General features: G+C 44.6%; 1 pseudogene; it reads right to left on the minus strand.

Annotated features, from left to right (window-relative positions):
* Positions 1–14,839, minus strand: part of LOC112264135 — a 23,576-nt pseudogene extending 8,737 nt beyond the window's left edge.
* Positions 14,840–20,000: the final 5,161 nt, after the last annotated feature.

Genomic DNA, 20,000 nt, shown 5'->3' on the forward strand with positions numbered 1-20,000 from the left:
CCGCGGGCACACGCCTCGAGGGGAATTCTAGGATAGTGAGGTAGTGCAGTGTTGGCTCTATTCTATTATGTATCTGTGTGTGTGTCTGTGTGTTTGTGTTCACAACTTTTATAGGCTTATTACAATATGCAGTACAGTATATGGGTTCCACCAAAGGTGTTGTTTATGAGCACATGCATGGAAGGTAAGCAGCCATGGGTGTGCTTGTAGGGAGATGTAGGTGAGGAAAATGGCAAAAAAGTGATAGCAGTTCTCCCACCTACCTGTACTTGCATACTGACGAACTCTAAGTACACAGAAAATCGAAACAAAGTAGTATCTTAACTTTGTATCTCAATTCAAGCACCTTGGTGGTAGAGCGAGATGGCAGCCGTGTTCCTTTCCCTTCTCAAAGAGTTTTCCGAAGATACAATTGTAATATGGATCCGTTGTCATTTACACGTGATCTTTTTCTCCCTCTATTTGATGGTTAAGCGGGAATAGTGTGGTTGTGTGCTGGGTGTTAGAGTGGCTTGTTAGCACTGTAATAAAACCACTGGTTTATTATCTCTAACTAACATGGGGAAAAACGTGTGTTAGCTGTAGCTGGAGCAGACTACCGGCGCCTTGCAAATGTGGAGTCACAGATTTGATGTAAACAATAAGCCTATGTGGAGTCTCAGTGAGGAGGCAGGAGGAGAGAGCTGGTGCCTTTTCACTCGAAAAAAAAAACAGATCATGATTATCATGTTGGCAGGATCCGAAAGATTAGACACATCAATAGTTGATGACTCGCTACAGAGTTGCACTCAATTCCCACGTCCATAAATTACTAAATAAGGACATTTACATCGCAGCGCCACAGCAAACTTTTCTCTCGTCTCCCTCTTTTTCTCTCTGGCCGGTTATGTGGGAAAAAGATCATGTCCATCTGACCCTGATGAGGTAACACAACGTATGGAGAGAAAAAAAGAAACAGAGAAAGAAAGAGGGAGAAAGGAATAGAAAGAAGAGGTTCTGTGTCCCCCCCCCCTTTCTGTTGCTTTGAGTCAGGGAGCAAGATTGAGAAAGACATGCTGAAGACGTGAGCACCTATGAAGAAAGGCATCATTAATAGATGCGGCCCGCCGACACACATGAATAATGCAACTTTTATATTCAAGAAAATTACAAATACAACCCATTGGGAGAGAAAGGAGGGAATCATTACCCACAAACTAGAACCTTTGTAAAAATGCAGCAAACTTTTAATAATTAATCCGCATAAACAAATAACACATGAATAAAGAACACTTATAAAGCCACCCAAAGCCACAGGAGTTACGCAAACTTCCCGCGAAACTTTTAGCATCTGGAGAGAGAGGGTTAAAGGGCTGTATTCAAATTAACACAGTTTGCTAAGTGTTCTCATTATTTTTCCACTTAAGCAGTTTGCTGCTTATCAGTTTCCAAACTATTCCATTTTACTCAGCCATTCTCTCGGCCTTTGTCTTTTGCTTTTAGAGGCAAGGTTTTCTGTGAAAAGGTTTGCTTGTCGCAATATAGGCCTCAAAAGCTTCTAACACAGAGATTTCATTGCAAATTGTGAGTACATCAAAATCCATTGCAAATCCATGAACCTTGAACCAGAAGTGAAAATGTGTGATTTGTTTTGATTCTGCATGGAAATGTGTGATATATAAACCAGTACTGGACAGCTGACAATTCGCCTTTTAAAGGCAATTTCCTAGATCGCATTCACGGAAAATTCTGTGTGTGTCGGCTAAAGCCAAAAATACCATTTACAGTCAAATGCAATGTGCTTCTCTATAATGTGCCTTGGATTGAATCCCTGCCTAATATTTATCCAGCCCCATCCCCCAGCTTCTAACCAAACAGAGTGATGCACCCACCCATCAGGGGCTGAAACACAAATTCAGGATTGTGACTTTCAACCTGCCAAGTGATAGAAGAAGGACCCAGAATATTTGTCAAATGTGGAGTAGAGAGTATAATGTCTTAGTGTGCATGTGTGAACACCACCTTGTCACAGTGACACACTGGAAATCAAGGTCATTCATCCACTGCAGTTAACACAGACACATTCACACGCATTTGCACAATGTTAAGATTTGGGTTGTGCGCACACACACGAGCACAAACATATGCTCATGCACACACACACACACACACACACACACACACACACACACACACACACACACACACACACACACACACACACACACACACACACACACACACAAAATGAGAAATTGAGATTATGTGTGCTACTGATTGACAAAACTAAAATGTTCTTGTGTATGTGCAGTGTGCATAGGGCTGCTAATCGTAGCGTGTGAGGCGAGGCTACATGTAGTCTCTGGGATACAGAGGGTTTTCTGTGCCACAATGCCACTGAAAGTCTTTCTAATTTTCTGAAGAATGCTACGATTTGATAACCGTGAGTTAAGACCTGCAAGACATGTGAGAGAAACTGGCGGCCATTAGAGAGGTCTGGGAGAAGTTGGTGGAGAGTCTGCCATACCTCCACAACCCTGGGCCTGAAGTAACAGTGGATGAGCAACTGATTCCATTCAGAGGTACATTTTCACTTAATTTGATTATGTATCACTGTAATATCATTGATTTATGTGATTTTTTTTGTGACACTGATGCTAATTACTGATAGTAATCTCTTTTGTCAAAAGGTCGCTGTCCTTTTCGGCAGTATATGCCCAGCAAGCCAGCAAAGTATGGCATCAAGATATGGGTGGCCTGTGACGCACAATCCAGCTACGCTTGGAAGATGCAAGTCTACACAGGGAAGCCGACCAGTGGAAGCCCAGAGAAGAATCAGTGGATGTGGGTTGCACACTGCACAAAACAGCTGAGATCAGTGATCGTGAGGACATGAAGCCAGCCATCCTGGACTACAACCACAACAAAGGAGGCATGGACAACCTGGACAAGGTGAATGGAACTTACGGCTGCAAGAGGATGACTGCCCGCTGGCCCCTGGTCATCTTCCATAACATAATTGATGTGTCCTCATACAATCCCTTCTTGATATGGAACAAGATCAACCCTACCTGGATGCCTGATAAGCGGAACAAGAGGAGGGTGTTCCTGGAGCAGCTGGGAAAGGCACTTGTAACCCCACACACTCAAAGAAGGGAGCGCCTCCCCTGCACAGCAGCCTCTGCAGCACTTGTGAAAGCTGTTCAGGGGGCTGAATATTGTCCTGATCCACCTGAGGCTGCAGCAGGGGTGGGCAAGAGGAGGAGATGCCAATTCTGCCCCCCAAAGAGGGACTGTAAAACAAATACTATGTGCTGCACATGTGAGAAATACATCTGCAAAGTCCATGCACACACACTTTCATACTGTCCTACATGTGCTAGTTAGAATTGATTGATTCATGTTCTTCACATTTTTGTTTTGTATCTATTATCTTATTTTATTCATATTTATTTGTGTTGTTTATACACCTTGTCAGTGGGGGCAATGGTTCAAAAAACTGGGAGAAGACTATTATTTTGTAGTTTCTCATTGTACAGTATATAAGAATATATCACTATGTTGCCAAAAAAGTTCAATACTGTTATATCGTTTCCCTTCAATAAAATGCATTACTTTCTGCACATGTCTGCTACTTTCTTAGGCTATACAAGTGCTATCTCTTGCTAAAACATTTATGTTTACACCTATGCAGTACCTTTAGCAATAACAATGATAATAATAATAATAATAAACCTCTACTTTAGTAAAGAAAACAATTATGACAGGTGTGTTGTAATAAAAATGAGTGGTGTCCACTGATTAAATGCAGTCGTTCTGTATTGTGAAGAGGGAAAACCCAGATATTCACAAAGTTTGTGATGAATGACAGGTTGTTTCTTCATGCAAAATAGATTTGGGGATTAGTAAAGGCGGGTCATTTTTGACCCTTAGGACAAGGGGAATATACAGAATGTTAAGACTACACAAGAGTTAAGAACACACACACTGACGTACACATAGAGGCAGTGCTGGGGATATGTCGGAATAGTTTAGTGTGGAGGGGGGAGAGTAAAGAGAGAACAGGACACTATTGTTCCCACATAGCACTGCCTTAGGGCTGCTCTGACTGGAAATGAGCAAGAGCAGCCACAGACAGGCAGACAGACAGACAGACAGACAGACAGACAGACAGACAGACAGACAGACAGACAGACAGACAGACAGACAGACAGACAGACAGACAGACAGACAGACAGACAGACAGACAGACAGACAGACAGGCAGACAGACAGACAGACAGGCAGGCAGGCAGACAGGCAGGCAGACAGGCAGACAGACAGTACCTGTGTATGTATGTTTACTCCATGAAGCCCTTCCATCCCTGCCTAAAAAATCTCCCTCGCCATGGAAATTGGTTGTTATCTTCTCATTATTAACAATGGCACTAGAAACAGTGGGAATTGGCCATCATACTGTATTATCCTCACAGATACATAATAGAATAGAGCCAACACTGCACTACCTCACTATCCTAGAATTCTCCTCGAGGCGGGTGCCCTCGGATGATTTGTAAACAAAACAAATCAAATTTCAACAAGATATTTAACATATGCCACTCAGAATGAATAATTGAAGAGTGATGCTAAATGTTTAATGGTTTGTGTTTCCCTCTATGATAGTTGAAAGAGTCGGAGGAAGACAATAGGCCCAGAGAGAGTGAACGCAACATTAACAAAACTTAATGGTAACATTAACTAAACGTAGTGGTAGTGGAACACAGTGCACGCAGGATATGCAGGATGTGTCTGTCCCTATCTCTCTCCTAGTTGGGCTGTGTCCACTGGGCAGAAAAAAGAAGAAAGCAATCCGAAGCAGTATGATCTGAACTTGTCCAATAAGAAACAATCATTTTGATTTTCAATTGAACATTGTTTTGCTACGTTGTGTCCTAATGAACATAGCCTCCTTGCATTTCTTTTTCTGACTTTCTCTTTTAACTCCTTCCATCAATGATGGACAGTCATGCTTTCTACACCTTGGTCAAACACCAACATGACGAACATAACAGAAATAAACTCACAGATGCACACACACACACACACACACACACACACACACACACACACACACACACACACACACACACACACACACACACACACACACACACACACACACACACACACACACACACACACACACACACACACACACACACACACACACACACACACACACACACACACACACACACACATGCTGAAGACTTAACGGTTCTCATTGCGGAAGGTTTTGATGATTGAGGCCACGGTTGATCTTCTGAGGTTTGGTTGAATCATTGTAGCTGCCTCAGTCATTGTCATGCCATGATTTACGACATGGTCTACAACTATTGCTTGGATTTCATTGGACACTCTTTGCTATTGCTGCCGTTGTCTTGGTCCATGGCCTTGTCCTCTACCACATTCCCCCCCCCCCCTCAAATGAGGCCCACGACCACCTCTCAGAAGGGGTGCTTGTCCCCTGCCATTCCTTTGACCACCACGTCTTCCTCGTCTTCCTCCTCCCACTGCTTGACCTCTATTGTGACCTGGATCACCTGCAGGCTCCATGTTATCGCTATGATGTTTTGGGTGGATACCACTCATTTCACTATATACAGTACTCGTACCACAATGTGAACTCAATCATCAAATCAAATCAATCAAATCAAATGTTATTTGTCACATACACATGGTTAGCAGATGTTAATGCGAGTGTAGCGAAATGCTTGTGCTTCTAGTTCCGACAATGCAGTAATAACCAACAAGTAATCTAACCAACAATTCCAAAACTACTGTCTTATACACAGTGTAAGGAGATAAAGAATATGTACATAAGGATATATGAATGAGTGATGGTACAGAGCAGCATAGGCAAGATACAGTAGATGATATCGAGTACAGTATATACATATGAGATGAGTATGTAAACAAAGTGGCATAGTTAAAGTGGCTAGTGATACATGTATTACATAAGGATGCAGTCGATGATATAGAGTACAGTATATACGTATGCATATGAGATGAATAATGTAGGGTAAGTAACATTATATAAGGTAGCATTGTTTAAAGTGACTAGTGACATATTTACATCATTTCCTATCAATTCCCATTATTAAAGTGGCTGGAGTTGAGTCAGTGTCATTGTCAGTGTGTTGGCAGCAGCCACTCAATGTTAGTGGTGGCTTTTTAACAGTCTGATGGCCTTGAGATAGAAGCTGTTTTTCAGTCTCTCGGTCCCAGCTTTGATGCACCTGTACTGACCTCGCCTTCTGAATGATAGCGGGGTGAACAGGCAGTGGCTCGGGTGGTTGATGTCCTTGATGATCTTTATAGCCTTCCTGTGACATCGGGTGGTGTAGGTGTCCTGGAGGGCAGGTAGTTTGCCCCCGGTGATGCGTTGTGCAGACCTCACTACCCTCTGGAGAGCCTTACGGTTGAGGGCGGAGCAGTTGCCGTACCAGGCGGTGATACAGCCCGACAGGATGCTCTCGATTGTGCATCTGTAGAAGTTTGTGAGTGCTTTTGGTGACAAGCCGAATTTCTTCAGCCTCCTGAGGTTGAAGAGGCGCTGCTGCGCCTTCTTCACAATGCTGTCTGTGTGAGTGGACCAATTCAGTTTGTCTGTGATGTGTATGCCGAGGAACTTAAAACTTGCTACCCTCTCCACTACTGTTCCATCGATGTGGATAGGGGGTGTTCCCTCTGCTGTTTCCTGAAGTCCACAGTCATCTCCTTAGTTTTGTTGACGTTGAGTGTGAGGTTATTTTCCTGACACCACACTCCGAGGGCCCTCACCTCCTCCCTGTAGGCCGTCTCGTCGTTGTTAGTAATCAAGCCTACCACTGTTGTGTCGTCCGCAAACTTGATGATTGAGTTGGAGGCGTGCGTGGCCACGCAGTCGTGGGTGAACAGGGAGTACAGGAGAGGGCTCAGAACGCACCCTTGTGGGGCCCCAGTGTTGAGGATCAGCGGGGAGGAGATGTTGTTGCCTACCCTCACCACCTGGGGGCGGCCCGTCAGGAAGTCCAGTACCCAGTTGCACAGGGCGGGGTCGAGACCCAGGGTCTCGAGCTTGATGACGAGCTTGGAGGGTACTATGGTGTTGAATGCCGAGCTGTAGTCGATGAACAGCATTCTCACATAGGTATTCCTCTTGTTCAGATGGGTTAGGGCAGTGTGCAGTGTGGTTGAGATTGCATCGTCTGTGGACCTATTTGGGCGGTAAGCAAATTGGAGTGGGTCTAGGGTGTCGGGTAGGGTGGAGGTGATATGGTCCTTGACTAGTCTCTCAAAGCACTTCATGATGACGGATGTGAGTGCTACGGGCGGTAGTCGTTTAGCTCAGTTACCTTAGCTTTCTTGGGAACAGGAACAATGGTGGCCCTCTTGAAGCATGTGGGAACAGCAGACTGGTATAGGGATTGATTGAATATGTCCGTGAACACACCGGCCAGCTGGTCTGCGCATGTTCTGAGGGCGCGGCTGGGGATGCCGTCTGGGCCTGCAGCCTTGCGAGGGTTAACACGTTTAAATGTTTTACTCACCTCGGCTGCAGTGAAGGAGAGACCGCATGTTTTCGTTGCAGGCCGTGTCAGTGGCACTGTATTGTCCTCAAAGCGGGCAAAAAAGTTATTTAGTCTGCCTGGGAGCAAGACATCCTGGTCCGTGACTGGGCTGGATTTCTTCCTGTAGTCCGTGATTGACTGTAGACCCTGCCACATGCCTCTTGTGTCTGAGCCGTTGAATTGAGATTCTACTTTGTCTCTGTACTGACGCTTAGCTTGTTTGATAGCCTTGTGGAGGGAATAGCTGCACTGTTTGTATTCAGTCATGTTACCAGGTATGTAAAGTGAGGGTATGTAAAGTGAGGGTTTGTAAAGTGAGGGTTTGTAAAGTGAGGGTTTGTAAAGTGACAAGTTGGCAGTGTTGGAAAAGCAATTACAAGGGCCTGCATACATACCCTCACTTTTACCCTCACTTTACATACCCTCACTTTATATACCCTCACTTTATATACCCTCACTTTACATACCCTCACTTTACATACCCTCACTTTACAAACCCTCACTTTACATACCCTCACTTTATATACCCTCACTTGACATACCCTCACTTTACATACTCTCACTTTACATACCCTCACTTTACATACCCTCACTTTACATACCCTCACTTTACATACCCTCACTTTACATACCCTCACTTTACATACCCTCACTTTACATACCCTCACTTTACATACCCTCACTTTACATACCCTCTCTTTATATACCCTCACTTTATATACCCTCACTTTACATACCCTCACTTTACATACCTTCACTTTATTAGGTACACCGGCGTGTTAACGCAAATAGCCTGCTCCTTCGAACGGACAATTTTGTGGCTGCCTGCAACTCAATATATAGAGTATATAGAGTAGAGAGCTTTAGTTGTTGTTCGACCAAACATTAGAACGGGCAAGATGCGTAATCTAAGCAACTTTGACTGTGGTATGATTGTTGATGCCACACATGGTGGTTCCAGCATCTCAGAAACAGCTGCCTTCCTGGGATTTTTATGCACTACAGTCTCTTGAGTACAGAAAATCTGAAAACATGGTCTGGAAAAGTGGTACATGAGACCATAGAAACAGTGTCTGATAAAGGATGATAATGAAATATTACATCCATAGATAATGTAGTCCAATTGGTTCATGTTCCACGGTAATTGGTGTCAATGGATCTCGTTATCCTGAAACTTTTATGATCTAAACCTGGAATATTGTTTGTCAGTTTCCATAAAACTCTGCATTAAGAGTAATGTAACAGTTACTTATCATTTTGAGCAGTTGTGTCAATTGATAGTTAGATCATTGTAATGAAATGAATAGACAGTCATCTCAGATGTAATGTGTGAATTGCATTTTGAAATGGTAATACTATTTTTTTTTACTGTGCCATTTTGAACAGGTGATCTTACCTTTATGTGTAGTGTATCCAAGCAATTGGAAAAAGTGTTAAGAGTTTTGAAAAATGTGCATTTTGATCATCGGTTGTCGAGAGTTTTGAAAAATGACATTGAGGTTCTGAAATTTGTGCCAAAGTGATTGTAAAAAAAACTGTAACTGTCTTTATTTGAACACATCTATCTACTGTACTGTACAGAGGTACTGGTTCACTTGAGGCAATAAAGCAAAGTGTTCATAGTGAAAAGGCTCAAAACAGTCAAAACACTGACATTGGGCACTTTCGTCCAGTAAACTGTACATTTGTGTTTTTATTCATCCTGCAACAATTGTGCACTGATCACCTTGCGCTTAAGAGAGTTAACAACACAATGACACATGCATACCACAGACAGTAGTTTAATGAGGGCTATAATGGGACTCTTCTAACTCACAGCTGGAGGCTATTCTATTAAAATGAAACGATTCATGCTTATCTATGCCTATACTGGGTCCCATTGCTCTTCCCCTCTCTTTCGTTGCTATAACTCTCTCTCCCTCAATCTTTATCTCACTTTGTTTCTCTTTGACTCTAAAGTCGACTCCGGTCGCTGTTTCTTTCACTCGCATGCTGACACTGTTTTTTCTCTCTCTCTCTCTCTCTCTCTCTCTCTCTCTCTCTCTCTCTCTCTCTCTCTCTCTCTCTCTCTCTATCTCTAGGTCTGATTAGAATGGCTGGTAATTCTTTCATTATGGTAACATTTACCAATTACCCATAATTACCTGATACACACTGTATGCTCCCTGACTGGGAAAAACCATTAACCTCTGCCAGAACTCCGGCAGCCTCTCTCTCCGCTTTCCATACTCTGAATATCAGGATGTTCACCCTGTCTGGGAGCGAGCCGGCACTCTGATAGCATGGCAGAACACGAGCGGGAGTCTCCGGTGGGATTTCTGTGGAGATCCGGGGTCGTTGGGCTCCTAATTGCTGTGTGCCACAGAGGCCTTGGGAGCCAATCACATGGGCAATCTCCAAAGACGCCGGCCCGGTAATATGTTAACAATACTCCCACCTCTCTCCCTCACTTCAACTATCTTGCTCTCTCTTTATGTCTCTCTCTTCTTCTCTCTCTCTTTATGTCTCTCTCTTCTTCTCTCTCTCTTTCTCTTGACCTCTCTCACTTTATCTTCACCTCTGTCTCTCTCTCTTGCCCTCTGTCTCTCTCTCCCTTCATCTCTCCCTCTCTCTCTCTCTCTCTCTGTCTCTCTTTCTCTCTCTCTTCTTATATCCCTCTCTTTGTCTCTCTCTCTCCTCTCTTTCTCTGTATCTCTCCTAGTGTTCTCTTGCTGTCCCAGCAGTGTGTAATGACCTTGCTTGGGGTAGAGGTGCTGATGAGAGAGAGAGAGGGAGAGAGAGAGATAGAGAGAGAGAGAGAAACAGAGGCACTGACAGGACAAGACCACTCCTCAGTAGAACAGGGGATATTTGTGTTAGTTGTTGTGTGCATCTATTTGTCCATCTATTTGTCCAACTTCTAACCCTGTACTTATCTGTTGCTGGGTGCTTAAGTGTGTGTGTGTGTGTGTGTCTGTGTGTGTGTGTATTAGTATGCATGCATGTGTCTGTGTGTTAGAGACACACCTCAGAGAGCGTGAGAGCGGAGCAGCTGTGGTCAGATAGTGAACACACACGTTAGCTTTGGGTTTCATCCTTGGCTTGTTTGCAGGGAATTTGGCAGCTTGTTCTGTGTGTGTGTGTGTGTGTGTGTGTGTGTGTGTGTGTGTGTGTGTGTGTGTGTGTGTGTGTGTGTGTGTGTGTGTGTGTGTGTGTGTGTGTGTGTGTGTGTGTGTGTGTGTGTGTGTGTCTGTGTCTGTGTGTCTGTGTGTCTGTGTGTATTTGTGTGGGAGGGTTTGTGTGGCTGTCTGTGTATGTGTCTGTGTGTTTGTGTGGGAGTGTGTGTGTGGTTGTGTTGTATCATACCTCATATCCTTCTCAGGATCTCCAGCTTCAAAAGACTACTTTAAAAGTGTCTCTTTCACATACTCCACAAAGGCATCTCTCTGTGTGAAAACACACACCTCTTTCTTAAAACATGCTGCTTTCAGGGAAGTGATACCGTGCCTTCAGAAAGTATTCTTACCTCTTGACTTATTCCACATTTGAATTCAAAATGGATTATTAAATAGATGTAATTTTCTCACCCCTCTACACACAATACTCTATGATGACAAAGTGAAAACATGTTTTTAGAAATATGATGTGTGAACCTGTGGCTAATTCAATTGTTTGGACATGATTTAGATAGAAATACACGTGTCTATACAAGCTCCCACAGTTGACAGTACATGTCAGAGCAGAAACCAAGGAACTGTCTGTAGATCTCTGAGATCAGAGACAGAAATTGAACTCAGCTCATCACCCGTCTAACACCATCCCTACCGTGAAGCATGGTGGTGGCAGCATCATGCTATGGGGGTGTTTTTCAGAGGCAGGGACTGGGAGATTGGTAAGGATAGAGGGAACAATGAAGGAAGCCAAATACAGGCAAATCCTTGATGAGAACCTACTTCAGAGTTCAAATGACCTTTCTGTTCCAACAGCACAATGAACTCACGCTAACAGTCAAAGCAACACTGGAATAGCTTCAGAACAATCATATTGAGTTGCCCAGCCAAAGCCCAGAATTGAATCCTTTTTGAAAATCTGTGGACTTGGAGATTGCTGTTCACCACCGCTCCCCATCTAACTTTTTTTTTAAAGATTGAGAAAATCTGCAAGGAAGAACGGGAGAAAATCCCCAAATCCAGATGTGCAAAGCTGATACAGACAGACCCGAGACGGCTCAAAGCTGATACAGACAGACCCGAGACGGCTCAAAGCTGATACAGACAGACCCGAGACGGCTCAAAGCTGATACAGACAGACCCAGACGGCTCAAAGCTGATACAGACAGACCCGAGACGGCTCAAAGCTGATACAGACAGAGACGGCTCAAAGCCGACAGACCCGAGACGGCTCAAAGCTGATACAGACAGACCCGAGACGGCTCAAAGCTGATACAGACAGACCCGAGACGGCTCAAAGCTGATACAGACAGACCCGAGACGGCTCAAAGCCCTAATCGCTGCCGAAGGTGCGTCCTCAAAGTATTGACTCAAAGTAGCGAATGCTTATGTAAATTAGATATCTCTGTATTTCATTTGCAATACATTTGCAAACATTTCTAGAAACATGTTGCCACTTGGCCATTATGGAGCATTGTGTGCAGATGGGTGAGATTTGTTATTTATTTAATTCATTCGGGATTTAACGCAACAAAAAGTCAAGCGGTATGAATACTTTCTGAAGGCACTGTATGTCAGTGTGTAAATCTGGCACAGCAGTAACGGACTCCCTGGGAGAGAAGAGAAAATGAAGAAGACTTGATTTCTTTTAATTCCAGTTCATCTGCTGATGTTGTACCTCAAGCAATAGTTTTGAAGCACACACCCCCACACAGACATCGTGAGACAAACACGCAGGCACAGGCACGCACACACGCACCCCCCCACACACAGACATGCACACACACAGACACATGCACACAGACACACACACACACACACACCGATCTCTTTGTCCTCTTATATGTACAAGACAAGTATACCTAATGTCAGTGACGCTAATGTTAGTTGGAAGCAAGTTACACACAGTCCGTCACTTGCCACGGGGCAGCACTGTGGACATGCCCTGAGCTCTCCTAAAGCAAACACGCAAACACGCTACAAACTCATCTCCACCTTCCTTCTCCATTCTGAGCTAAGTTAACATTGTGGGTGTGCACACAAGTGAAACTAGCAATCTAAGTAAATACATTTCTTGTCTAATGTTATTCACGTCCTTCTTCTTACACTGATCTCTCTGTCCTTTGATGTGTGCAAGACGGTATCGCTGATGTCAATGACCCTAATGTTCGTGGAAGCTAGTTACACACGGTCATATAGTGCAGCTGTCAAGCAACTCTGCTTCAATTGATCCTTCACAAGGTCAAAGTCCCAAACAGATACAGATGATGCAATTCATGATATCTATTTTGATTATAGCGCCATGTTGATAGCTACTGAAATTACGACTTTAAATCAGTTGTCACCTTGGGAGAAAATAATGTTGCATTCAATCATAGTCTAATTGGATCTCAGAAAAAAATTAATTATATATTCATTTTATGATGTGACAATGGTGGCTGAATACAGTAAAACACACACACACACGCAACCCCCCACACAACCCCCCATACACGCTCTAACGCACATTCACGCACACACACACACACACACACACACACACACACACACACACACACACACACACACACACACACACACACACACACATGCATGGCAATGTATCTTGTTGGCAAAATGTCAGAGACTTATCATGCTGACAAAATGAAGCCAGAGACTTATTATGCTGACCAAATGAAGTCAGAGGCTTATCATGCTGACCAAATGAAGCCTGAGACTTATCATGCTGACCAAATGAAGCCTGAGACTTATCATGCTGACCAAATGAAGTCAGAGGCTTATCATGCTGACCAAATGAAGCCTGAGATTTATCATGCTGACCAAATGAAGCCTGAGACTTATCATGCTGACCAAATGAAGCCTGAGAATTATCATGCTGACCAAATGAAGCCTGAGACTTATCATCCATTATCTTTAATTACTTTACCATGTAGGTCTGAAACAAGGCGCCCCACAGGTGATTCTAAACAGTTATAGAAAGCTACAGAATATAGCTCCAAAAAGTTTAAATGGGGCTAAACCATATGCTTTCAGGATATTATATATAGATCTTGATAACATAACATAGAATGTGGTCTTGTATTAGTCAGATCAAACAGTCACGATGTCACCATGTCACTGTGGACATGCCCTGAGCTCTCCCTTTTGACCTCGGAGGCAGAACATGTCAGCATCCATTGTTAGAACCCAGGCAGGGGCTAGAGGTCATCCCACAGGTCCTCAGGGTCAAGGCATCCTAAGTCTCCTGCTGTGTCTATCCTAAAGGAGGATTTCAACATATTTGTTGTGGATGGGCCTCTGGACATCATCGAAAAGACATGAAAATAAATGTGTTTTCTTGACAAGAGAAACCTTTTCTATTACAGCTAAATGAATGAAGAATAGTTGTGTATTACTGAATATACTACTGAATACTTCATGAGTATAAAGCTTTGGCCTTTTCCCTTGTGTGCCCCTGCAGAATGACCATGTAAATCCGATTCATCCTGACATGTGAACTTCAGTGGGTAATAAAAAATGCCTCTTTATCTTCAAAGCAAACATTAGAGCGGGGGAAAATGAATAACTACTGAAAAATTACCATAAGAATGGCTCAGCTGAGTGCGCCTGTAATGCTAAACTAACATTACAGCATGGTCGGGCAGGGCGGGCAGGGCGGGTAGGGCGGGTAGGGCGGGCAGGGCGGGCAGAGCGGGCAGGGCGGGCAGGGCGGGTAGGGCGGGTAGGGCGGGCAGGGCGGGCAGGGTGGGCAAGGCGGGCAGGGCGGGCAAGGCTGGCAGCAACAGCAGCAACACACTAATGAATGGTTTCACTGCTTAAGAATGTTGTTCCCGTTGGTGTTGAAGACCACGACCGCTTCGCCGTGACGATGAGCAGGAGGAATGCCCCGAGAAGCAGACGATATTGTTCGGCAGCATCCACCCGAGTGCCCACCCCTGTTTCTTGCCCCTTTACCCCCCCGACCCCCCTTCCCACCAGGCAAAGCCCATGCAGGCATCCCCCTCTCTCTCCCAGACCCCCTGGAACCCCCAGAGCCCCATGGAAGCCCCCAGACCCCCAGTCTCAGGCACAGGCCCCGGCTGACCAGGAGGAGCAGGCCGTTGGTTCCCAGGCCCGGCATGCACTTGTCATGTAAATGAAGAAGTCGCAACCAATTAGAGTAATTGCAGCGCATCGCCTTGTCTTCACTACAGTCGTGAGTCGAGGAAAGAGAGTGAGGTGGAAGGGAAAGAGGGAGGAAGGGAGGGAGAGCGGGAGAGAGGGAAGGGGAGGGAGGAAGGAGGGGAGAGGTTGAGTTGAGAAGGGGTGTTGAGGTTCCCAGTCTCACATTTCTTGTTCCTTCTTGCAGAGCAGCATCCTTGTGTATGTGTCAATTTTACATTATGTGTTTGTGTGTGTGTGTGTGTGTGTGTGTGTGTGTGTGTGTACACTTGGGGGAGAGGCATCCCAGCAGGTGGTAGTGCTAATGGAATCCCCCTGGCCTAGGGGGGTTGGGGTGATAGGGATGGGGTGATAGGGCGCTGTGATGTATCTTTACTGACAGAGCTGTTGTAGTCTACAAGAACCTCCACACACACAGAGAGGGAAAGAGAGAGAGCGATAGAGGCATGTACAGTAGACAAATGTAAGCCTATACTGACAGATGGGAGAGGAAAAAAGAGAGATAGAGACAGAGAAGGAGGCAAAAAGAGGAGGTAGGAGAGGTAGACGACAGACAAAATGAGAGAGAGAGAGAGAGAGAGAGAGAGTGCAAGAGAGAGAAAGAAAGAGAAAGGGAGAGGAGGAGAGGGCCTGGGGGTCAATCTGTAACACACCGTGGTCAGTCAGCATGGACTACAATGCTTCTCATACATCCATTTACTGGCTCTATCCAACTGAGCACTGTGTCTGTATATTACTGCACAGGGCCTGGGGGTGGCTATATACAACTTACAAAAACATAGCATGGGTATTAGGGGTGGGGGGAGGGGGGGTTAGTGAATAAAAGCCACTTTTCATGTTTGCCGGTTTCCCAAGAGGTTTCCCAGCTCCTAGACAGAATATCCCTCACCTACAGTACAGCACAAACACATTTAGACACAAACATACAGTACACACACAAAGTCATAGCACATTGGAGCATCTAGAAAAAAAACAAGACAAGAAAAATAAGAAAGGAGCACAAGAGCACACACACACACACACTTCGGGTTTCATGTCCACCCACACATCGTTGTTCAAAATCATCTTTATCAGACATTGATGTAACGTTACGGTAGTGATACTCAACGTCAACCTGACATATCCCGCACATGCACACACACACGCACACACGCACATGCACACACGCACACGCACACACGCACACACGCACACACGCACAGACGCACACACGCACACGCGCGCACACATGCACACACGCACACACGCACACACGCACACACGCACGCACACGCACGCGCACGCACGCACGCACGCACGCACACACACACACACACACACACACACACACACACACACACACACACACACACACACACACACATTGCATTTAAATCCATTACTCTTTAATACACTGTGAACATTCCCATACAGTGTTTTCCTTTAGCGTTGGTGGGGGGTAGAGGGAGGGAGGGAACAGGGGATCGAGCCTGTCTGCCTCCATTTAGCCCCTGAAACATTCATGTGGAGAGGGACTCTCAGAAAGTCAGAGAGCAGCACCAACACACTCTGCCCTCTCTAAAAGCAGCTCTGCTCAGGATTCCCTCCCATCTGCCTCATAAATATGGTACGATGGTGTCTGTTAATTGATAAAACTTCATTACAGATATTGAAAAGGTTCAGTGATTCAGTTTTAATGGCTGTCACACTAGCATTAAAAAACCAAGCTCTCCTAGCCTCCAGCTTTCACAGTGTGTTATCCAACCTGGTCCAAGCTTTACACTGCAGGAGGATCTTATCAAGAATTTCTCCAAGCTATACGTCGTAGCAGTCATGGCAGTTTGTAAGCAAGTGTCCTCATAATAATCTGTAAGCGTGATTTAATGTGAAATATATTCAACTATTTATGTTGAGCAAACTCTAGTTAAGTGATGCCCGAGAAGCTTGGAGGATATATTGGCACGGGTGTTGTTAGCACGGGTGCCGGCAAACCGTGCCAATAAATCCTCCAAACACCAGCTTCGAGGGCATTATCACTTTTATACAATGGGTTACCAACATATTCAAATAATGATTGACATATTTTAATTAAAAACTTTATTTTGATTAATATATTCATACTATTTCATCCTTCCACAACATACAGTCCCGAAACCAATCTAGGGTTGCTGCCCAAACCGGCTGGTTGTTCGTTCTATTGGTTCGGTTGCCAGAGATGCGACCCAGTCACTCAGGCTTTTTGTTCTGTATCTATCAGTCGTTTGTTCTAAATGTTCCATTGCCATACTGGCTGGCAACGTTCCTATCCCTTGGTTGCTAGCTAGCCAACTACGGCTAACTTACAGTCACGTCAAACAGTGCAGACAGAATGACAACAGTAGCTGCATGTTTAAGCTGTTTTCTAGTGACATTTATTTGGATACATCCATAACAATGAACTAATGAAGCCCGATTTCTTCTGGCATATAAAATGTGCTCTCTCGTCAGGACACTGTTGTTCAGAGGAGCTAGCTAACAACACAGCTAACACAATCACTTCAAACTGAAGCTGGAAAGACTGCAAACAAGCTGCACTTCGTTTAGTTTCACCTTTTTAATGAATGATTAATGATTTAGACTGGCTGAGAAACGCTGCCTGCCTCTCTCTCGTGTCCCGACTCCTGACCCCTACACGTTCGGTACGTTCGGGGCGTGGCGTGCGTATCATGTTGTTCCTCAATAATAAGCAATCAAAGCAGCAATCGGCTACAGTCATAGAGCCTATGGCAGCTATTAGTCTGTTATAGTGTGAGTCGACTTGGTTGGTTAGTTGAGGTCTATCATCTCTCCCTCCCGCCTCCTTGCTCACCTTCCCACTCACTCACAATATGGCCCCTCCCCTGCCTGCTGGAGCGGCACCGCTCTTCCTCCTCTCGCGCTTCATCAGCTCTGGAAAATAAAGTAGCTTAAAAAATTACTTTTCTGCTGCTTCCTTCACTCAGATCGGACCGGGTCTAGATCCAACCAGGTCTATACAGAACGGGTCTCTATATTTAAAAAATGTATTTATGCAGATCGGGTCCAGGTTGGAAAGCCCCAGGTCCATTTCGGAGCAGGTTCAACTTTTTGGACCCTTGAAGACCTCTAATAGGAAGGTTCCACTAAATAAATGGTGCCCTCTGTGAGGCGTATCCTGCTGTACAACCAGTAACCAAGACCTCCAAAGTAGTCAGCTATAATAGCTCTCCATTTATGCTTTCGTGGTATCCATGGGTTGCACAGAGGGAATGGCGTAATCACAGTGAAAATCATGGCAGTGAATTCAATTGGTACACACGATGCCAGCCACTTTTCACATTTTTAAACAACACGGAAGCCTGCACAGGGCTCTATGTTCAATACATATATGATGATTGGATGATTGGTTAATAACACAACAACAAGCTTCTCCCTCTTGAATGTACCAGGGAGGTAGATAAACTAATTGGTTTGAATTATACTTTTCTATGTCAATGGGCCATTTGTTCTTTCATCTTGAAATAGGAACATCTACTATTATATTGGATGTTGACATGACTTGTTTTCATGAAGCAAATAATGCAGTATGCTCAAATGGACGGAAGAGAAAATAAATGAGTGAATAAGGGATAGAACTTCAGAGAGGAAAGCAACACAAAAACAGAGGTCATGAATATGGAACGGCGATTTCAGTGTGATTTAAATATTCATGACAGGACGATTACTATGTCATAATGCTATTATCGGATTCAACACAGAAAATGTAAAAAAACTCTGGCTTGATTGATCTCATCGGGACATCATCAATAATGGATGCCTCCAATCATAGTGCTGGGGGGACACACACAGCCACACAGATGCACACACACAGACAGACACATACATACTCACACACAGTCACATAAACGCAAGCATGCACACACACAAATGCACATGTACACACACGGCAGCATGGTCCTGTGCACCCATGAACGCACACACACACACACACACACACCACTTCCTGACAGCATCAAGTATTAAACAAACAACACTTAGTACACAAAGTATAGATAGAAAATGTATGTTTTTTTGCAGATAAGAGTTTATGCTACAAATTACAACATTCCATCAAAGCCTCTGTGCTTTTTTAAGTTAATGGCTCTATTCAATTAGATCCACTTTAGCCATTGGCATGTCAGAGGTGGAACTGAGACAGAGCTGTCAAATCCACAAGCGGCTCCTGGCGTTACACCTAAAGCGACATTGCCATTGGCTGCATGGAGTTGCATAAATAAAAATCCCATGCAGCCTTGTCTACAAGTTTGAACACTGGAATGTGAGATGTAACCTACACCTCAATTAGGCTGATAGAAATCCTCATTATGTTGTCTAATGATTTTCAATTTGAGTGTTCACTATTTCTATATAGCCTGCACTTTCTCCTTGTGAACTTCTGAACGCGAGTGGGACGGGTGTGGCTTCCTGACAATGATCAAGAGCGGCTGCTCACCGGAGGTAGAACTGCTCCAACGCAGGCAGTTACACCCCCGACACCGTCAAAACATCAGCTTCGCGACGTGCTGGCTATTGCCGGGTTAACGTTTGATCTGATTGAATCTAGGCCTTAGCAACATCAAATTGTAAACGGTAAATATAAACCAATCATAACACGGTGACACACAGTGTCATTTGCTCTTTGACCCCCATTGAGTAGGCTCGGCACCCCAACCTCACTGAACAAGTGTCACTACACTACCGTGGAAAAAATTAGGCTAAAGAGCCCTTCTTGACGTTGAAGGACGCTAAGTCTAATGCTAGCATACTGTACATGCAGTACTAGATAGGGAGTATTTGTTGTAGTCGAATAATGGCAAACAACTGCTTCTTGTTTTGTAAAATGTCGTTGGGTACAGTATTAGTGAGGACATGTCGTATACAAGGTCGGTTATTCTCCACTTCCTCCCATCCCCCATCGCCTGCGGAGTGAATCTAACAGACATATCATGTGGAAGCCTTGAGCTGTGTGTGTGTGTGTGTGTGTGTGTGTGTGTGTGTGTGTGTGTGTGTGTGTGTGTGTGTGTGTGTGTGTGTGTGTGTGTGTGCGTGTGCGTGTGCGTGCGTGTGTGTGTGTGTGTGTGTGCGTGCGTGTGTGTGCGTGTGCA

Source organism: Oncorhynchus tshawytscha, linkage group LG12 (genome assembly GCF_018296145.1).
Source record: "Oncorhynchus tshawytscha isolate Ot180627B linkage group LG12, Otsh_v2.0, whole genome shotgun sequence".
NCBI lineage: Eukaryota > Metazoa > Chordata > Actinopteri > Salmoniformes > Salmonidae > Oncorhynchus > Oncorhynchus tshawytscha.